Below are 22,240 nucleotides of genomic sequence, written 5' to 3'. Positions count from 1 at the left end.
CCAAGCAAAGAGTATCCTGGAGAGACTTATCGAAGCCAAGCGATCGTATGAGACGTCCCGTGGCCAGTACAAAAGAGGTGCAATGCACGCAGCAGAGGCGCGCAGTGATAAGAAGTTGGAGGCTCGATTCGAGCAAATGGAGAAGAAACTGCTAGAGGCAGTAGAAAAGTCTAGAACACCTCTACGGCCTGCACCGAAGGAGAAACAATTTGTGCCGCCACCGCCACCGCCACCGCCCGAGGAGCACCACTATTATTATTATGAGTTTCCGCCTGAAGTGGAGCCGCAACCTCAGGTGAATGCTGTCGGCCACTGGAACGAGAGTGGCAACTGGATCCAGGGGAAGCAAAGGGATGCCCCGTGGAGAGACCACCCCAATTTCAGGTGGACTGGTCAGAATCAAAGCCATCCGCCTCAACCATCGACACAGTAGATACAACCCTCTGAAGGGCAGCCCAACTGGGCCGCTCGGAACCAAGAAAGATCCAACAACGGAGGGAACCGAATGCAGGGAGGTCAGGCAAGTTGGTCAAGTGGACCTCAAGGGAACTGGTCCAGTGGAGGACAGCCCAACTGGTCAAGTAGACAGAATGAAGGAAACTGGGGGTACAGACATCAAGGCCCCTAGACAAGCAACTAGGGAAGGCACCTGAACAACCAGATGGTGAGTTATGTCCCGCCACATCAAAGAGGCAACCAACATCACCCAGGGAACCAACAGCACAACTAGCCACAGTACCAGCAAGAGCACTCTGGGCAGTCCGACTAACCACAGCCCAACCACGGTGGGGGGCCCTCAAATCAAAGATATAATCGGCACCCCAACGAAGGTCAAGGAGATATGATAGTCCTACACCTTCCTAATGATGCGATGCGGGAAATTCAGAAGGCTCAGAAGGAGCAAAGGGCAACGTTGGATATGCTTACGAAACAACTGTCTCAAGTTGCGATGTCGCTGGGAGAGCTGAGAGGCAACGAAGGAAAGATCCCTGCCACTGTGCAATCACCTGGTCGTGAGAACATTAGCGAAGTCTCCCTGAGGTCAGTGAAGGTTTATCAGAGCCCCAGCCCACCTGTGATGTCTTCGGCGTCTATGTCGGGACAGAGCCGTGAAGATGAAGACGAATCCAGTGGAGCGGATCTAGCAATAGGGAGAGAAACAGGCAAAGCAAAAGTGGGAGGTGAATCATCAGAAGAAAGCCAAGAAGCGGAAGCAGAGAAGGTCAAGCCATATCCATACCGTGGAATGGTGACCAGGAAGAAAGATGCCACGATTGACGTGGCGAGTATGTTCAACAAATGTGGAGGTCAAGGTGCCGCTCTTAACGGCATTAAAGATGCCCTCGATTAGTAAATTCATCAAGGACTACCTGGTAGGGAAGGTCACTGAGGAGGGCAGAATGATTGCAGATGAGAATGTGTCCGCAGTGATCCAGCGGAGTGATTTCCCCTCTAAGAAGACTGATCCGGGAATGTTCACACTCCCGATTTCAATCGGAGATATTCAAGTGGAGCACGCGATGTGCGATTTGGGGGCGTCTATCAATGTTCTGCCGTACTCCATTTATAAAAAGCTGGGAGAGGCTAAGCTCATCGATACTGATATAATGATACAGTTGGCCGACTGATCGTGTATTCACCCAGAGAGAATTCTGGAAGACGTGATCGTGAGGTGAATAAATTTCTATACCCAGCCGATTTTTTCGTAATCAAGATGACAGAGCCGGCAACAAGGGAGTCGAGTGGGGTCCTTCTGGGAAGGTCGTTCCTGTCTATGGCCAGCACCATAATAGACGTCCGTAATGGGACGAACAGGTTGGACTTCAATGAAGAGCAGTTCACGTTCAATATTGATGAAGTTATGAAAAAGTCAACACATTTCTTATCACTTACCTTATTCTTTCTTAATCTCTCTACCTTTTTCATTTCCTACTTTATTCTTCATTTACTTAACTTATTTAACACAATTTTTCTTAAATCGCTTGCCGAAAAGAAACGCATCCACTACTATAGAACGGTAGGAGTATTACTCTTAAAACTAATGATGTTAATAAGGTAGAAATGCTAGTCAATGTGCCATTACACTAAAACTAACGTAATGGCTTTGTAGAAGGCCGGACGTAGAAAATTGTCATTGTAGGGGCTATATATTCAAATTTTGTGCGAGATAATAATCTTTTTGTACTTTGTCATTTTGGTAAGGGCTTTTGCATATTAATTTACACAAAATAGTAACAAAAATTTAATATTATACAACTAGAAAATTTTAAAAAACAATAGTTTGGGAAGGACGGAAGGGCTTAAGCCCTCCCTTAGGCTTATGTGTGTCCGCCAATGGAAGGTTATATTGTTGGCAAATGAAAGAGAAGAGTTGAAAATCAGTAGTCGGATTGGACAAAACACATTGAAGTTTAAAGTTAAATGGAAGGCGACAAACATGGGAAAAATGGGCGGTGTTCGCTCAACACTTTGTGACACGAATGAAGTTATGTTGTATAAAGTGTTGTTCAAATTTTACAACAAAGACACATCTATTATCCTAGGTTCGATCTCAAGTAGATACCTTATTGATTAGTTATGTTAATTATTTCCATCGTACTTATTGATTAGTTATGTTAATTATTTCCATCGTGTATCGACAGCCTTGTAATGAATCTGGTATACTCCAACTCTAAGAGCATCTCCAATTGCGGACGTCCGGGACGTCCGCCATTGTAACGAAGCAACTCGGATACGGACGTCCCGTAAGGACGTCGGATGTCCTCAGACGTCCGAGCGACGGGCGGGCGGGCGGACGTCCGGTATTATTATTATTTTTTTAAAACTCTATATACACGGCTCGTTGAACTTCATTTCATTCGCACCACTTGTGTTAACAGATGGGGTACCTCATGGAGAGGTCTGGAACTGACTCAGTGGACCAATGAAGATGATACGGGTGCCGTGACAAGTCACGGCGTGGCCACCGCGTATGTGAATATGGGGGTACCTCATGGAGAGGTCGAGCGGATGCGTGCATTTGCCGACATGCTGCAAACAGATGCCCATGTTCGACTTCAGCACGATATTATCGAAGAGGTTTGGACGCGGAGGGGTTGACGTTGATGTGATTAATTTTTTTTGTTTTATTACTATTTTTTTTCGAATCATGTATGTTTTTTCTTAATGAAGTTGTTAATTTTTCCCGTTCGTATTCGTGTTGAAATTTTATTTCCGTAAACGTAAATTGCTTTATTTGTGAATTTGTGATTTTTTTTATTGCGGGAAGTCCTAGTGGGAAGAGCGATGGGAAGGGCGGATTGTGCAGGGGAAGTCCTAGTGACGTGGCAGTGGGATGGGAAGTCCTAGTGACGTGGCAGGAGGTGTTTTTGGGAAGTCCTAGTGGATGTCCGAGTGGGACATCCGTGCATTGGAGATGCTCTAAGTGACATATTTCTCTTTTTTGGGATGTCCTATTTTAATTGACACGTTTCTAAATACATAAACATCACTGTCTTTACTTTTCTCTCTCTTATTTTATTCTTTCTATTTTACTCACAAAATAATAATACATAAAATCCTGTGGCGAATTAAAAATACTTTATTTTGAATGGGAAGAAGGGAGTACAGACAAAGTTATCATTGATCAATGATCCGTATAAATAAAGGTAATAGCCAATGATTGAATAAAAGCTTGTGAATAATCAAGGCAGAACTAGATCAACATTAAACAATAAAAAAATTCTTACATTGGAATCAATTACTTTCAATTCCTAAGATTATACTTTCACAGTCTCATAAAAATAAAAGCATTTGAAATGACACAAAAATTAATGCACAATTGGTAAAGTAAGATATAAGAAGAGAATGATAGTTAAAATAGTGTTGGTGAATAGTGAGACCCACATTTATTAGTGTTTAATGAGTTGTAGTGATTAATCATAGTGGTATAAGTTGTAAATAAATTGATACACATGAGTAATGGGCTGGGACAACTTTCCATAAATGAAAATGCTCATATTTTTATGACACGGATGGAGTAAGAATATTGCTATCTACTAACAAATAAATTAAAACCACAATTAAAAACATCACTTGTCAATTAAGCCGTATTCTAATTTCCTCAAAATCTCTTTGGATCTTATGATTCTTCAATGAATTTAGTATGAAAAGCTGATTTAGAGATACGATATTATAAACCGATATGAGGTAGTTAACTATTTATTGTGTTCCAAATCTCTATGTTTGAGTTGAGATAGGTATTGATTAGGTATTTTTGGATTTCGCATGATATAGCTCTAGTTGGAAAAGATTTAGCTTTAACAAACAATTATATATTGAAACATCCCGAATTTCTGCCAAAATTCCATAACTTTTGGACTGGACTGGACTGGACTGCACAATTTTTGTAAAACAGTTACTTTATCTACAAAAATTCAATTCAGGTGTACGAGATATTCATCACGCGAAGCTATTTCAAAAGTATAGATGTTGGTATCCATTGAAGACGGGTCAGAATTCATTAGTTGTACTTTTTTTCCCTTCAAAACTTAAAACGCACTATCAAAACACCAAAAATTTGAAATATAAACTAAGACAGACCAAATCAATATTCATTCATTTCAAACCAAGTATAGCCTCTAAAAAGTGTAAAATCCGTGTTTATTAGTTCCCCTCTTGTTTATGGTGTTCCTTTCGTGAGTTGACCCGTGATACAGAGCAACAAAACGAACTCCAACAAGATTTAATTGAAGAAATTTGGGCTCACGGCTCACCCTACTTTTGACATAAATAATTTAAATGGAGGTAAACATTGATTGACCTAATATTATTATTAATAATGCATACATACGATATCACTAAATAAAAAATAAAAATAAAAGATATGGAGTTTAAAATCTGACACAGTAAATCCGGTTTGTAGCGTGCCCGCGCAAAATACTTTTGATGGAGCCCTCCTCTCTCTTCCCCGGCGACCCCTCTCGCGGCCGGTATAATCTCTAGAATCCATCTCGAGAACTTCATGTGCCACAGCAATCTCGACATCGACTTCGGAGACTTTGATCACCGGTCAAAATGGGAGTACGCCCCCTCACTCTCTATATAAATACACATATCTCTGATTTGGTTGCTATTTTTAATTTTCCTGTTTATTTAGGTGGAAATAGCGCAATATTAACCGCACACTGTGTAGCATTCGGCTGCCGAGCTCGCGGTACGCAGAGAGCGAATACTCTTAAGGATTTTATCAAAACTGGCTGCAGGTTTGTTTTATTTTTTCACTTAGGTTTAGGTTTGAAATCGCAATCAGATTTTTCTAATTTAGCGAAGATGCATGTGTGATATGTAGTACTACTACTTGTTTGATTTGAAATTTTAGCCTTCCAAGTTCCAAATCAAATATCGTGTCTCATCAATTCTTTTATATGCAATCAAATATCATCTGTCCAATTTGGAATTGTTTCTTGTTATACTGATCTCGCTACAAAACCTTTTTATGTTCATGTACAGCTCTGCACTTGTTCAAGTTGAATAAAAAATCAAGGTGAAGATGCTTTCAAGCATGAATTGTATGGAGACGTCATCATTGTGGAGCGTAAAGTTACAGAATCTGCTAGTGGAGGCATCACATTAAGAAACAATCGAGGTTTCATTACTTGGTTCTAAGCTCACATCTGTTTTTTGTATATGTCCAGAAAAAGTTGAATATCTCCAAACTCCAAAGTTACAAACTCCATGCCATTAAAATGATATCTTAAGAATTGGAGTATATATAAGAGTTAAAGTGATTGTGAATTTTCAAACTCCTTTTGTAATGCCTTCTTTAAACTGTCAGATTTGTTGATGCTTTGCCTTGGGAAATCGTTTCTCATAAATAAATTAGCTTCTTACATTTGGTGCAGATTACAAAAGAACTAGTGCCATTACCTTGTTATTATTCTATATGCATATTTTCTAAAATATTTATTATTGTCCCTGTATCTATACATGTATATAGCTATTAGAAATGGGCCACTCACCCCTTAAAAGGCCTTATAAGGGGGAGGGTTATCCATACTTTTATAGGTGAGCTAGGATCGTTACCAAGTCGATGTGGGACAAGATATTAAGAATTTTAACAATAGCTATTATTGATTAACCTATAAGTATACCTATGACATGCTCTTTGTTACACTACTGAAATTTCTTTTTGACATAGGAAGACAATTAAAGTGTTAACATTAGTTTTCTCCCAAGGGAAAAATTGTTGTCTTGTTTTTTTTCCCAGTGCTCAGGTAACAATACTTTTTGTAAGATGTGCTTCCTTGCATTTGACGTTTTGAATCTCTGGCATCTTGGTAGTCTTCAATTTTATTAGTATTCTCATGCATGTTTCTCTTTATATTACTCCCTCCGTCCCACTCTAAGTGACACATTTTCCTTTTTGGGATGTTCCATTCTAAATCACACATTTCTAAATATAGAAACATCACTCTCTCTTACTTTATTCTCTCTCCTTTACTATAAAACATCAAAACATAAAATCTTGTGCAAAATTAGAAATGCTTCGCTTAGAGTGGGACGGATGGAGTATATATTTTACTATCTTTAGTTAATGACCACACTAGATATCTGAATGCTATCCTGATTGCTCACTCATCCAGGTAGGAAAATTGGCACCAAGAAAGAGGATCTTCGTGAGCTTGTATATTAGTTTAATGTCAGTACTACAAACTTCTGCAATGCATTTCATGAAAGATGAATTGATTCTGCTGCAAATTTTTTTATGTAATTTTACTTCTTTTATAACTTAGGGAAGCTATCCTTTTGGTTTGATATGAACAAGTTATTGACTTGGTTATTTGTCCCTTATCTGAGTTCTCGACTCTGGCCTTGTTGATTCAGGATGCTCTCACTTGATGTTTATTGATCAAACTATATTGATTCACTTAGCAAATTGATGTAGACATTTGGAGTGAAAGGGAGACCAGGGGACTATAATGGAGAACTTCATTAGCACTTACTGTACCTCAACTTAAAGAATATATGTTTGAGTGTAGACATATCTTCCAATGTTTTTGTTCCACCCTTCCATAATGCTAGCGTGAGATAACATTATCTTGACACACTATGTCCAGACCTGACCGTAAAGTATGGTATTCTTTGTGGGCTATAGTCCTTGAGGTCCTAGAAATAGTTTAGTAATGCAAATTTTGTTAATATCTTTTAGTTGGTTAAGCTTTATATAATGCAGTGTTTCATGGAATGTTTGAAGCTTGAGTTGCTCAGCTATCTCTCCCAGTTGATAATTACTGATTTGCTACATTAGATATAATATAGGGAATCATTCTCTCTTTCTAGCTAGAGGAGAGAGAAAGATATCAATCTGCTACCTACAAAGCTATCCTCAACTGTACCAATGATTGGACCACCTTTGTATGTTGATTTTGTACTAGCATGGTTGTCATGGTGATCGGTGGGAAAGAATTGTTGTGTTCCTCTTTTGAATTGGTATATTGTTGAAGCCTGAATGGGAAGTTGGGAAAAAAATCTCAGTGGGAGTACTACTAAGAAAGGACCATGTGACAAATATCCTTTGTCTCCAACTCTTTTGTATGTCTGGTGAGTTGAAGTAAGTGCTGTTACTGAGTGAAATTTTTTCATTGATTACTGAATACTGACATAACAATTATGGATGTTGTGTTTACTCTTAGGGATGTCGATCCAGTCTGAAACTGGTGTGTCGGCCATAATAAACTGAGAAAAATGTAGATTTAATAAGACTGCACTGAATGGAGGCATTGGAAAGCCAATTCAAAATATTGCCAATCATATGTTACTCATTTCGAGAGTTCAAGTATTGTAAGAGTGAACAATGTAAAATTATAGTTAGAAGTAGAAAAGTCACTAAATATTTCCATTCCCCATGCCCCCCTCAATTTTCTTGTGTACATTAATCTTCAACAATCATAAATTCTTCAGTGAGCTGCTTATAGTGTACTCTTACATGCGGGGAAGATAATAAGAGTACCATTTTTACTAGATTTTCCATGATTAAGTGTTCTTAAGGATCATAGTGTGACTCTGCTTAGCAATCCACCAGTGAACTGACACTGTGAAAACTTACCTTTTGATATTTCCAGAGTGTTCAGATAGTATAACAATGCCTGTCATATGATATGCATGTGACAGAGTTCTACATATAGCTTAGCAATTTATTATGTATTTACAGCCCCATCAAATGTAAATTTCCCTCATTAATGAGTAAAAGAAAACAAGAGGAGAAAGGTTTGATACTGGAGATAGGCAATCCTTCAGTATAAATAAATACATTCAGTTTGCAACATGTAAGATCTCTTTGTTATATCTTCAATAGATATGACGACTACTATCAGAGTTGTATGCTCTTGACTGTGCTAGTTAATACGAGAATTCGATTTGTAATTTGGTATACTTCAAATTCAAACAAATTGGTCAGCTGGTTTGAGGTATCAATGTGCTAAATCACTTATTTGTCATGGAAATTATCAACCAAATCTATTAATGAGCTTGGCTTTCCTTATTTTAGTACTTAGATTTAGAACCTATGTTCATATTAACGTGGACTATCAATTTAGGAAGTGTCTTTATTTTGGGCTTGCTTGTAGCCAATCTTTTGGTGTAACTTATCATTGTATTCTGTTGAGATATCATTAGTTCATTACTGCATCTCAAATTAATATTTCATCATTATGCTATTTAAATATATATTGAAAAATGCCCCGCTTCTTATGCCTCAAATATGAGTGTGTTAGGAACAAAAAGGCACACAATAGTATTAGATAATTTCATATCCTCTAATTTAATTATTTATATCCCCTCCCCTCTCTTTGCCTTTAGTTTTGTGGAGATACTGTGATCTTTATTTTCATGTGGTTGACCTGTCTTGTGATTCTGCTATATAGATTGATGTAGAGAATCCATGCACAATCGTGGGTCAAGAGAAGAGCAGAGAATTTCTACATTCGGGGAAAAAGACAAATTCAAGGTAACAATAAACTTGTAATTAGTTAATTTGTTACTTCCACATAGCCAACTGAATCTCGTTATTTTGGATAAGTGTAACCACTAGTTTTACAGTTCTTTTACAAGGCAACACTTCTTGAACAAGTGGATGACCTACTAAAAGGTATTGGAAAGCAATTAAATGATGCAAATGGCCTAGTTAGTCATTTGGAAGATTCCTTGAGGCTGGCAAAGAAGGAACTTGATGAATTGCAGGAAAAGATAAAAAACATGGAAGTTATGGAGGAGATAACACAACATGTGCAGTTATTAAGGAAAAAACTAGCTTGGTCGTGGGTATACGACGCTGATAGAAAACTTGATGCGCAACATAAGTTGGTTGACAAGCTAAAAGGAAGGATACCTAGCTGTCAAGTGAAGATTGACCAGAATCATGTATGTAGATCTTTTTCCCCTGGAAATAACATTATACATTCTTTGTCTGTTTATTTGTCTCCAAAATGCCTGAACACATTGCAAATCTTCTGTGTTAATGTTTAATTTCCTACCACTGAGTAGTGAAAATTAGCTGGGGTGTGATGTCATTCATTGGCATGGTTGTGAAAATTTAGTGGAATCTAAAACCTTTATTCTTCAGAGTACTCACTAAACCCTATTAGTGCACCCATCCGGCTGGCCCCATTTTTGCCAAATTCTTTTGCCAGATACATGAGCTCTTGTCTGAGATTTGATTCAAAGACTTAGCTAACAGAAAAACTCCACATTCTTATCACAGCACAAGACGGAAGAACTGAATGATCGATTGGAAAATAAAAAATGAAATAAAAAGAACATCTGAAGTTAGAAGAATGAAGGTGGATCTGCAGCAAAGTCTTTGTATGGTATGATAATTGTATTCCACTATATTTTATGTACGATCAAAGGCTGAAAAATGCAGTCTTGTTTAGATCTCCCACTTCCCTTAGGTTCTAGTTTCGGCATTCATTTTCTATCACGTTCTTCTGCTTGTGCCAAATAAATGTTCTTTGGAGTTAGCCTCCACAAAATCTTCAAGTGTATATCTTCTCCTTTTCTTGTTTCGTTAAGAAAACTTGTTTGCCTCATCTACTTTAGCAACTGCTTGAACTTGTTTCCTTTTACATTCAGCACCATAATTAGTGTTCTCACTCTTTTAGAGTATTAGAAATGGGTCACTCACCCCTTAAAAGACCTTATAAGAGGGAGGGTTATCCATACTTATATAGATGAGCTATGATCATCACCAAGTCGATGTGGGACAAGATTTAAGAGTTTTAACACTCCCCCTCACGTGTAGGCCGGAATGACACATCAGACTTCCATTATGGGTAGGCAAAAGAAGAGATAAAGAGATAAAATCCATCATCGACTTATGGTTATTAGCACGGCCCAAGTCGATGATGGATTTTATTTCTTTATTTCTTCTCTTGCCTACCTATGTGATGGAAGTCCGATTTGTCATTCCGGCCCACACGTGAGGGGGCGTGTTGAAACTCTTAAATCTTGTCCCACATCAACTTGGTGATGATCCTAGCTCATCTATATAAGTATGGATAACCATCCCCTTATAAGGCCTTTTAAGGGGTGACCCATTTCTAATATAGAGTTTCACAACAGGGTTATTTTTGTGGTTAAGATCCTTACATGTAAAAATTTATTTTTGGGCTGTGAAGGAGCAGCTCGAGCTAACTGGGGAACAAGAGCGCATAAATATGCAAATTGCAAATATGGTTAAACAGGTCAGATCACTCAAGAGGCACATTCAGGAAATGAATGAGCAGTATGAGAAAAATACACAGGTAACACACTTGCTGAAAATATAATACTATACAAATGCCAAGCGGCCTTTTAAAACTCACATAGGGGTCATTGGTGTTACTTGAGATGTGTCTAGACGATATTTATGATAGGAATCTGATATATGTGCAATTTCTCCATTCCAATGTATTTGAAAAACTGCCTCTCATTACTTCGTGTTGAAAACCTCTATTTTTGTCCCACATCGACTTAGTGAGTCTCTGATAGGAGGTAAAGGCTGTTGACAATAATGAGCACAAGACGTGCTTGATAAAAGGCTTTAGAAGGATATTATAGAATCTGGAACTATAATTGACGGTTTTAATGATGGAACTGGAAAAGAACAGGAACTGAAAAACAAAGAGAATGATTGATAAAAGAAAGGAAACACTCCTCTCGTGAGGCCAAGGATTTCTCCGCCTACGGATTAACTCCCTCCAAAATTGATCTCTCCAAAAGATATCAACTACTCTTACTGACCCACCTTATATAGGCGGCTAAACAAATCTACAATAATTTAAATAACAATAAAATCTCCCAAATTGAACTAACTAGTCAGGCGAGATAATCTTGGGATTTCCCCACTAACCGCTTCCCTATTATTCTGGCCAAACCACTCCCCGCAACCAGCATCCGTATCAGTCTCATCTATATAATCTTGGATAACCCTCCCCTCTTATGAATCCCTTTAAGGGGGGTGTGGCCCATTTCTAACACGTCCCAATAGCTTGTGCCTGAAGGTACATTTAATTCCTTATTATTCCGTGAACAGCATTTTCATGTCTTTCAGAATATTATATCAAATTTATCTGAGAATAGCAAATAGATCCTATTGTGTTTCAAGCTAAAAAAATGGATTATTATACGTAATGCCCTATTTTTTTAGGAGTATCTATCAGCTTTCATTTCTCATGACGCATTTTTTTTTCGCATGTGTTTTGATAGTTAAAGTGAAAGAGAAAGTAAAGTAAGAGAGAAAACTCCTCTACATTATTCTCTCACTTACTTTAGTTTCCCTCTATTTTACTATTTATTATTATTTTCTCAAAACACGTGCAAAAAGGAAATGTGTCACATGAAATGGGACAGAGGGAGTATATCATATCATGGCATTATTTGTTCTCTCCACTTCCTATTATCCAAAATTTAACTTATACAAAAGTTGTAATCAGTGTTCTAAAAAACGCTTATGGTTAGCAAACCTATCGAACTTCTTTGGGTAATATCATAGAATGCTAACTGGATCATTGAATTCAGACCCGTTCGTAGAGAGATTTGGTGGTTTTGAATGTGACATTATTATCAGATCATATTAAATCTGTTCATAGGTATACATCTGTCACTAAAATACAACTGAATTAGCTATAACTTTCAAGTATTATATGGTTCAATAGGCTGAAGAAAGTGAGATGGAGGAAAGGCTTATGGAGCTTCAAGTTGAAGTTGAGGAAGCCAATGTCAACATTCAGAGATAGCATTCCATTCCAAAATTTTGTCATCTGCTATGTGCTTTCTTTCATTCTTTCAGAATTGAATGGTCTTTTCATTAAAATGAAATTGTCATTCAGATCGAAGGAAGAGGAGGAAAACATGAGGCAAAGGATAGCATTGGTTAAAAATGAAATACAACAGATTTCCTATCAGGCAAACCTTTGCAATATGTCATGTTTCTAGATGTTTCATGTGCCTGTTTCTTTCCATGAAATCTTAATTTATGGATAGTTTAGTCGGTAAGTTTGTCCTTCTCCAGATTGAAGATATCGAGAAAAGCAATCGTGATATTGCCTCGCGGATACGTGAAATCCAAATGCATCAAAGAAATAAGGTCCTGATGATCATTTTGTTGATATACGTATATTATGTTACATCTAATTTCTTCTATGATCTCAGTTTTTTGTCCTTGAAGGTTACTGCATTTGGAGGTGGTCAGGTAACTAATCTCTTACAGGCGATCGAGCAGAATCAGCATAAATTTAGTACTCCACCCATTGGTCCTGTAGGCGCCCATGTGGTATATTATTGAAGTTCACTGGCATGCTTCATCTTGCATGATACTACCTATTTATGCTTGTTGATGGATCTTCATGGTTTACTATTAGTTTTTGCTACATAATTTTCTTCTTCTATTTCTCCACATATCCCTTAGTGAAATATAACCAGCTAGTGCTGTTTGAGAATGAAAAGCATTTGTCTAATAATTATGCTGAAAAGGAAAAGTAGATCACTTAAGCCAAAGTTTGAGTTTGAGAGCCATTAAAACAAGCCATAAAATCTAATGTACCAGATTTGTTCTCGCTGAATTAACTTAAATGTGTATCTACTTGGAAGATACATATTAGGATCTATTTTTTTGTTCTTTGTTGTGAAACTTTGAAGTATCATCGTGTTGCATTGGTTTCTTATCAAAGTAATAGCAACATGCCCTTTTATCTATTTTTTTCTATTTTTTGTGAAGTATTTGTACTGTTTCTATGACTGATTAAGTAAGTTGCATCATTAATCCCATCTTGGTTTATGATTAGATTCTAGAAACTTGTGGACTTTGATTGATGATAAAATGGGTCATATTGAAAGGATTCTTGTTCCAAGTGAGTTGATGACAATTTCAAATGCTTCTCCTCTGCGCATGTCATTTTTTAATTTCCGCGTAAAAATTTCCCAAGTGCATTATGAAACTTAGTAGTTAACTAATTGTAGAGGACATTTTATTCTAGTAAGGATATTATTATTGTTAAATCCCTGACTAACCTCACCTACATCCAAATCCAAGAGTAACAGGATAGACACTATTGTTTGACTTTGTGAATAAAAGGACTCTTGGTTGTTTTTCAGGCATGAGAGGTTTCTGCAATTGTTTAAGGTAGTGTAACTCCTTACGTTTCTGAAATTTTTATTGCAGGAATTGGAACATGGAGACATGTGGGCTATGGCTATCGAAACTGCAGTTGGCAGGTTGCTCAATGCTTTCATTGTCACAGATCATAAAGATTCTCGTATCTTAAGAGCGTGTGCAAGGGAAGCAAACTATAACCACTTACAGATTATCGTACATGATTTTAGAAGACGGGTTGTTAGCATGTCTATGCGGGCTTTTTCTTTTTTGATTCTAGACTACAATTAACATTCCTCAAGTGTACTGGACTTTTTTTTATTCCGCCTTTGGGAGAGACGCATGACCCTCATGCGTCTCCTTTTAATGAAACGCATAACGGAGATGCGTCTTTCATAGAGACGCATGAGAGACATGCGTCGTTCAATTTTTAATTTTTTTAAATTTTTTTTAAAGACGCATAAGCGTCATGCGTCACAGGAAAAGATACATAAGCGTCACGCGTCGCTATTTTTATTTTATTTTATTAGACTACGCATGAGCATCATGCGTCTTAGGGAGCCTCATGCGTCTCTAAGTTGCATAAATCAGACGAGAGAGGCATTAGCGGGCAGAACGCGAGTGATAGTTTATCAATTACAGTTGCAAGATACATTTATTGGTAGATAATTTGTGAAAATCCAATGAATTGCTATCATATTGAGGTTAACTTGTTATGTAGGAATTATAAAGTTAGTATACTTACTAGGGTTAATAATAATTTCTAACAGTTTATTTAGACTTATCCCAACATGTACTACACTATAAAATATCATGAAACCACATTTTTACTGTCTTCTTTAGTCTATCAGTTAATACACAATGGATCAAAGTCTTCAATTCATTCAAAATGCACCAACAAACTCAATAGTTAAATTGAGAGTCACTACAAGTTATACTTTAATTCCATTAGTCATTCTTAGAGACGCACGAGCCTCTGGCTTTTCTGCCTCCCTCGCTACTGATTTTAAGCAAATTAGAGACGTATGAGCCTCATGCGTCTCTCCCTAAGATGCATGATGTTAAGAATATTAGTATTCTGTCCCACATCGGTGATGTGACATAGCCTAGCTTAATCTCTTGTACTATATATATGTGTCCTGTGTTGAGTAATAATATACACCAATTACACTACTACTTTCTCTACTATGTCTATTTAATTTTCCGTTTATATCTATATTTTACTGTTCTACATGGTATCAGAGCGGGCCCAAGTCGATGATGGTTTTCTCTTTATCTCTTATCTACCTCACGAGTGGAAGACCGATATCCTTTCCGGCCCACATCGATGATGATTCTCTTATCTCTTGCATTGCCTACCCACGTGATGGAAGACCGATGTCCTTTTCGGCCCACACGTGAGGGGGCGTGTTAAATTCTCTAAAAATTCTGTCCCACATCGACTTGGTGAAGATCCCATTTAATCTATATAAGTGTGGATAACCCTCCCCCCTTATGAGGCATTTTAAGGGGTGAGTGACACATTTCTAATATGGTGATGTGACATAGCCTAGCTTAGTCTCTTGTACTATATATATGTGGCATGTGTTGAGTAATAAAATACACCAAATACACTACTACTTTCTCTACTGTGTCTATTTACTTTTCCGCTTATATTTATATTTTACTATTCTACATGGTATCAGAGCGGATTAATCCGTCTCTAGAAAATTAGGGTCTCCAAAAAAAAAAAACTAAATTAGGGTTTCTGCCGCTGCCCGCTCTACTGTCCCCACTTTGCTCTTCCGTCACTACTCTACTCTACCAAAAATTATGTTTTGTTCTGCTCTACTGCGCTATTATGCCAAAATTTGGGTTTCTACCACTACTATATTGCGCAACTGCTCCTATGCCCAAACTAGGGTTTCTGACGTTGCTGCATTCTGCGCTATTATGGTTCTGCTATACCACTCTTTCCGAAATTACAGTTTGCTATGCTCTACTCCGCTACTCTGCCCAAACTAGGGTTTTTACGTTGCTGCATTCTGCGCTATTATTTGCATGCGCTCTTGCTTGCTTTTTATCTACCTGTGTTCTTGTCAGCAGTTATTATTCTACTCCTCCTACAGTTGTCCTCCTGCTACAGTTGCTACTCTGCTACAACTGTCACTGCCCTGCATCTGCTACTACTGCTGCTACAACTGCTCTATAGCTGCTGCTACAACTTATGCAACAGCTGCAACTACTACTGCCCTATAGTTTCGGCTACTACTATTGCTGCTGATGTCTGAGGAAAAACATTTTTGAGAATTTTGTACCAAGCTGGACACAATATAGATGTTCCCGCTTGAGGGGGAGTGTTAAGAATATTAGTATTCTGTCCCACATCGGTGATGTGACATAGCCTAGCTTAGTCTCTTGTGTTATATATATGTGGCATGTGTTGAGTAATAAAATACACCAAATACACTACTACTTTCTCTACTATGTCTACTTACTTTTCCGCTTATATTTATATTTTACTATTCTACACATGACACTCATGCGTCGTCCGTGAAATAAAAAAAAAAGCATGAGGGAGATGCATCTTTTATAAAGACGCATAAGCGTCATGCGTCGTTAAAAAAATTCGAAGGGCGTCATGCGTCTTTATGAAAGACGCATCTCCGTCATGCGTTTCATTAAAAGGAGACGCATGACCCTCATGCGTCTCTCCAAAGGACTAGAGGAATGTTAAAAAAGAAAAAACCCATGTCTATGCAGTAGCATCAATTTCTGACAATGTGTTGCAGTTGATTGGCTCTCACAGTTTAGCTGTTTCTATGTAGGATCAACATTCCGAGGCACATGCTTCCTCATACTAATCATCCTACTGCATTGTCAGTTCTGCATTCAGACAATTCTACAGTACTTAATGTTTTGATTGATACGGTAAGCTTTCAGCAATTTCTTGCAACACCCCTTGTTTTTACTTAAAATAAACCTACTTTCTTAATGTTTTACACTATACATGATGGCTCATTCCTTGTATTGATTTTCTTTTGGTGTTAATAAAATACTAAAGTGAAAAAAAGGAAGATTGTGTACGTCCAGTGGTGTTTGGAAATTGTTCTTGTTCTTTTTAGGGGGAAATGGTTCTTGTTCTTATTGTAATTGATTCCTCATATATTTTGCCATATCTGAAATAGAGTACGTGTTTTCATGCTAAAAAAAATTAATATCAGAAAGTTACTGCAGACATATTTTATGGAGAAAAGACTTTTGCTGTTGGGTGATGAAGTGTTAAGTTTGATTCCCACTTGATATTTAATCACGAGTCTCCCTGTTTATGTTCTCTTTCTTCAGCTGCGTATCGGCAATATTTCGTTTTTTGATAATATGTGCATCACTTGCAGGGTAAAGCTGAGAGGCAAGTGCTCGTAAAAGATTATGAAGTTGATAAAACAGTTGCCTTTGATCAGAGGATACCAAACGTTTACACAACGGATGGGTACAAAATGTACGTTGATATGGAGCCTGTGTACATGCAAACAACACGAGCCATCTCTTTATATTTATGCTTTTTCTTTTTAGGAATGCATCACACTGATTCATCTTAGAGCATCCGCAATGGGCGGACGATGGCACGCCCGATGGCGCGCATCGTCCGCGCCATCCATCGTCCGCACCCATTGCGGGTGCGTGCCATAGGGCGCGGACGATAGTCGCGCCCTATACTTCGGTCGCGGAGGATAGCGCGGACGATGACCATCGTCCGCGCCATCGTCCGCCCCATTGTGGAGGTCGCGGACGATCGACGCGGACGATAGCACGCGGTTTTGATTTTCTATTTAAATCTCGTTTCTCATTCAGTTGTGTATACGAACATATCGACTATCTCTTTACATATTCTCTCTCTACATTCAACCAAAATGAATCTCGCCGACGCTGAGTTTGCATTTTTTTTAATTCGCATTGTAATGTATTAATTTTTATTAAATGAAATGAAGTTTTTGAAATTCGTATTTTAATGTATTATTTTTTTTAAAATTCGTATTGATTTTGTAAATATTAAAAAAATGATGACGTGGCGCGCCTTAGGGCGCTCCACTGCAGGTGGGGAGGTAAGAGGATAAAACTGCTGACGTGGCGCACCTTAGGGCGCCCCATCGCTAATAGCCTAAGATACTGATAGGGCGCCCATTGCTAATGCCCTAAACTAAAAAAATCATAATCTTGTTTCTATAGAAAATCAATGGGATGTGTAGTATTGAAACAACATGACCCTCTGTCCCTCTATAGTAGCCTGTGTACCTACCTTATTGGGCTGTCCCACTACAAGTGCCCTAGTCCAAAAAGGGAACTTCTTTACCTCAAAACGTTAATCGACTTTAGTGGACCCTACCTCTTTTTACACACTACACAACTTTCTTATTCTACGTTCCCAATTTGTGTCGGCCACTAATAGCAGGGTGAAGGTGATAATAAATTTTATGACTGATTGGCAGATTTAGTGTAATTTTGATGTACCACTTGTTAAATTTATATTATAACCTAGTAGACAAAAGAGGAGGGTACAATTGCACTCATTATACTTCCTAAAGAATAGTCATATCACAATAAACTGATCTGAATGCTTATCTATATCAATTTTCTCTGTATAGATAAGGGCACCCGCAACGCGTGTCGCCGGCGTTCCGCGTGCCGTTCCGCCGGAACGGTTTCACCGCGGAACGCGTTGCGGCGCACCGTTCCGCTCCCATTCCGTTCCCATTCCGTTCCGCGTGCCGACGGCACGGAACGCGGCACGGCTTGTGCCGCCACGCGCTCGGGCGACGTGGCGCTCCCCGCTTCGTGCGTGCTTCCCACTCGCCGGCCCGCGAGTGGGACACGTCAGCGATGACACAATAATTAATTTTTTTTTAAAAATATATTTTTAAATTTTTTTTTAAACGGTCATATTACCGTTTTTTTAATTTTAATTTTTTTTATTTTTATTTTTATTTTCTTATTCTATAAATACACCTAATTTATTACATTTCACACACAACTACACATCTACTCTTCCTAAACCAACATCAATTCCTCTCCAATTTTCTATTTCAATCTCCTTCACAAAATGTCCGGCGACGGGAATTACGGCGGTGGTGGCTCCGGTGGGTGGGATCTCAACGCGTTCGGCGATTGGGAGACCATGTACAACACACTAGGTGGTTCCGGGTCGTCGACGCCGGGCACCCAGGGGTCGGCGACGCCGGGTGGGTACCAACCACCCACTTTCGATGTGGATGCCTACGCTCGACCACCCGGCTCGCGGCTTTCTCAAGGTTTGTCCCAGATTCGGGAGGATATCCCCGTAGAACCCACCCAGGGAGGAAGCCGAGGCGGTGGAAGCTCTAGGGCTGCGTCTGAGGCACCCGAGGAGGAGGAGGAGGAGGAGGATCTGGGCCGGCATCCGTACAACAACGAAGAAACTAAGGCGGTGTACACCGCCTGGCTCACCGTCTCGTACGATCCCATCGTCGGGAACCAACAAGCCGCCAAGTGCTTCTGGGAAAAGGTCCGTGATGTCTACCACCAGACTAAGCCGAAAGGGGCCCGGAAGCGCAAATATACAATGCTCCGTGCTCACTTTGGCCGAGTCGACGCACAGGTCAAAAAATTTTGCGGCATCTACTCGGCCGAAGCGGCGAACTACCAAAGCGGAGCTGCGGGCGCCGACATTCTGAGGGCGGCTTTGTGCGTCTTCTACCAGGACACCGGTCTACAGTTCAAATATGTTGATATTTGGCAGCTCGTCAAGGACGAGGAAAGGTGGGCCGGCGGTGTCCGCTCGAGCTCGGGCTCAACCTCAAAGCGCACGAAGCACACGGCGAGCGGCCACTACTCGTCTGGTGACACCGGTGAGGCCAACGAGGGTACACCGCAGGTGTTTGGGGGTACTGGGGATCCAACGCCCGACGAATACGGGGGATCCAGCCGTGGGCGCCGTCGGCCGCAAGGGACGAAGGCGGCGAAGACGGCTAGAGCGAGGAAGGGCCGAGGCGAATCAAGCCAGTCGGCCTCGGGATCGGGCTCGCGGGGAGGCTCGGACACACTTACGGTGGCGTACATGACTGCCACAATGGCGGACACTTCCCGCTTCTCGTACGCCCAATTCACGGCCTGGTGGAACGGAATTGTGTATATGGCAGCACAACTTGGCCTTCCGACTCCCCCTCAACCTCGACCGCCTCCGGAGGATGATTCGCCGGCGGAGTAGTTTTTTTATTTTCCCACGTTTAATTGTGTGTTTTTTATTTTGTGTTTTTTATGTTTTTAGGATTTTAATTGTGTGCTTTTTTTATTTTTTTTAAGTTTAAGTTTAATTTTTTTTAATGTTGTGTGTTTTTTAATAAAGTGTGTTTATTTTTTATTAAAGTGTGTTTATTTAAATTGAATTGGGTTGGAAATAAAAAAAATTGAAATTGAATGAATAGTAATTTAAGGAACGGTTAAGGAACGGTTAAGGAACGAAGAGGCAGGTTCCGTTCCTTAGTTAAGGAATGGAGTAAAAAAGTACAGTGGGGCCCTCAAATAGTGGTTTAAGGAACGGTATAAGAACGGTATAGGAACAGCGTTGTGGATGGCCTAAGTAACGTTCCTATCTAATTGCATTATCTTCTTTGAAAATTTGTGTATTCTATTTAATTTGTTGATTAACAATTGAGTTTCTTTTCCCTTTTTATTTGCGTGCCAGTTTTTAAGTGGTTTCAACTTTCAAGTTTAATTTTTAGGTAAATTCAATGATGGAATTTCGCAGGTTTTACCGCATTTCAGCCCAAACTATTTTTCCACCAAAGAGAAACATGAGAGCTGGCCGTCTCTCTGGTTCATTTGATGATCAGATAAAATATCTAGAGGGAGAAGCATCAGAAACAAAACTGAAAGCTCAACAAGGCCGTGGACAGAAACGGGCCATGGAGGAAGAAGTGATTGATCTTCAAAGCACCTTAAGCAATGTAACGCGAGAAGTTTCTTTTGAGCACGAGATTTAAGAAAATGATATTTATTGAGTTAAGTGAAAAGAATAAAGTATGAGAGATGAAAAAAGCAATTGGAAGATTATGGGACTTAACATTGGTATATTACTGATTGGAGTTTCTCATAGTCATATTCCTTCATATTTTTCAAGTATCTCTGGATCATTATTTGCCTGGATTGTGCTTCTAGTCCTATAATATCTGATGATATGCGTTGCATGTATTCCTAATTTATGATGCAAAAATTCTGGCTACATTTTTTCCTGGAATGTTGCTTGATTATGCTGATCATATTTGCTTTAACTTCTTGCAGATTTGGAGCGGCAATGTAGGTCGAAAGAATTTGAGCTGAAAGATGTAAAGAAATTACTTTCATCCGAAGCTAATGCAGCAGATGACTCTAATCTGGATGAGACTCGTCAAGAGATATCTGTGGGTCTATTTAATAAATTCCACCTTAATCGTTGTCCTACTTTCTTGAGCTGATTTAATAGTGTGTATTTGGAGATCTGGTATGTGTAGTGGGCATCTTATATAATAATTCATTCGTGGTCCCTAACTTGGGATTTATGTGTAGAAACTGCAAGACGAAATACAAGAAAAAATGTATTTGCTAGAGAAGGTTCAGAGTCGAGTGAATGTAGCAGGAACTAAAGCTATAGATCTTAAAATGTCATTGGAGAATCTTTGTGGTATCCTCTTTCTGTATTCGATTGTTATGTTCAGTCTTAGTGGTTACTTTATGCCTTATTTTAGTATTTATAATGTAGATTCGGCCAAGGCTAGCAGAAGCAGAGAACGAACTGATGATGATTGAGAGAGATTTACAAGAAGTTGAAAGGGTCCATTTCGTTTACCGTGTTATTTATTCTGCCACCATTTCTCTTCCTTTGCAATAATTTGTTTGCAGTTATGATTCTTCTGTTGTTTTACCGTGTTATTTTATCCTTCTGTTGTTTGAAGTGATAATTTCTTATGCAGATTTCCAGAATCTATTGATGATCTCAGAATGTTATATGAGAAAAAAGAGCGGAAAATATCAAGAAAACTGCGTACTTACAAAGCCTTCCAGGAAAAAATGGAAATGGGTTAAAGCATCCTTAATTTATCATGTTTCTTCTCCACTATAAATGTGGTCTATGGTTGCTTGATATCTTGAAGCATGTTAATTTATACTATCTACTTTAGGCATGTGAAAAGGTATTAAACTTGAGAAGGAGCAAATTCAATAGGAACGCAACTCATCTGAAATGTCAGTTGACATGGCAGTAGGACCTCTTCTCTTTTTGTCTCTTATTGTAGGACTATGATTTAAATTAAGTATAGCTGATCTAATAATTATGTCTGATAGATTCAATGGTCACTTGAAAAAGAAAGGGATCAGTGGTCAAATCAATGTTAGTTTTGAAGATCAGACTCTCTCAGTAGAGGTAAAGTGCCTGAATGAAATAAAACTCTACTCACATCAAGAATGGTTACTATCTTAGGTCCACTGCCTGCAATCTAAAAATAATTGGTAGTTGGCTGGATAGCTTCCCTCATTTCAATTGGTCCTTACCAGGTAAAGATGCCACACGAAGCATCAAGCAGCTCTGTTCATGACACTAGTGGACTTTCAGGTTTGATCCTTCTTGTTTAATCAACTTCTATA

The 22,240-nt window shown here is 38.9% G+C and overlaps 1 pseudogene; it reads left to right on the top strand.

Moving 5' to 3' along the window:
- Nucleotides 1-1,400: 1,400 nt before the first annotated feature.
- LOC121745812 overlaps nucleotides 1,401-22,240 on the top strand; it is a 37,650-nt pseudogene continuing 16,810 nt past the window's right edge.

The sequence above is a fragment of the Salvia splendens genome, chromosome 8, assembly GCF_004379255.2.
Source record: "Salvia splendens isolate huo1 chromosome 8, SspV2, whole genome shotgun sequence".
Taxonomy (NCBI): Eukaryota; Viridiplantae; Streptophyta; class Magnoliopsida; order Lamiales; family Lamiaceae; genus Salvia; species Salvia splendens.
The sequence above is the reverse complement of the archived record's forward strand: the minus strand, read 5'-3'. Positions and strand labels throughout refer to the sequence as shown.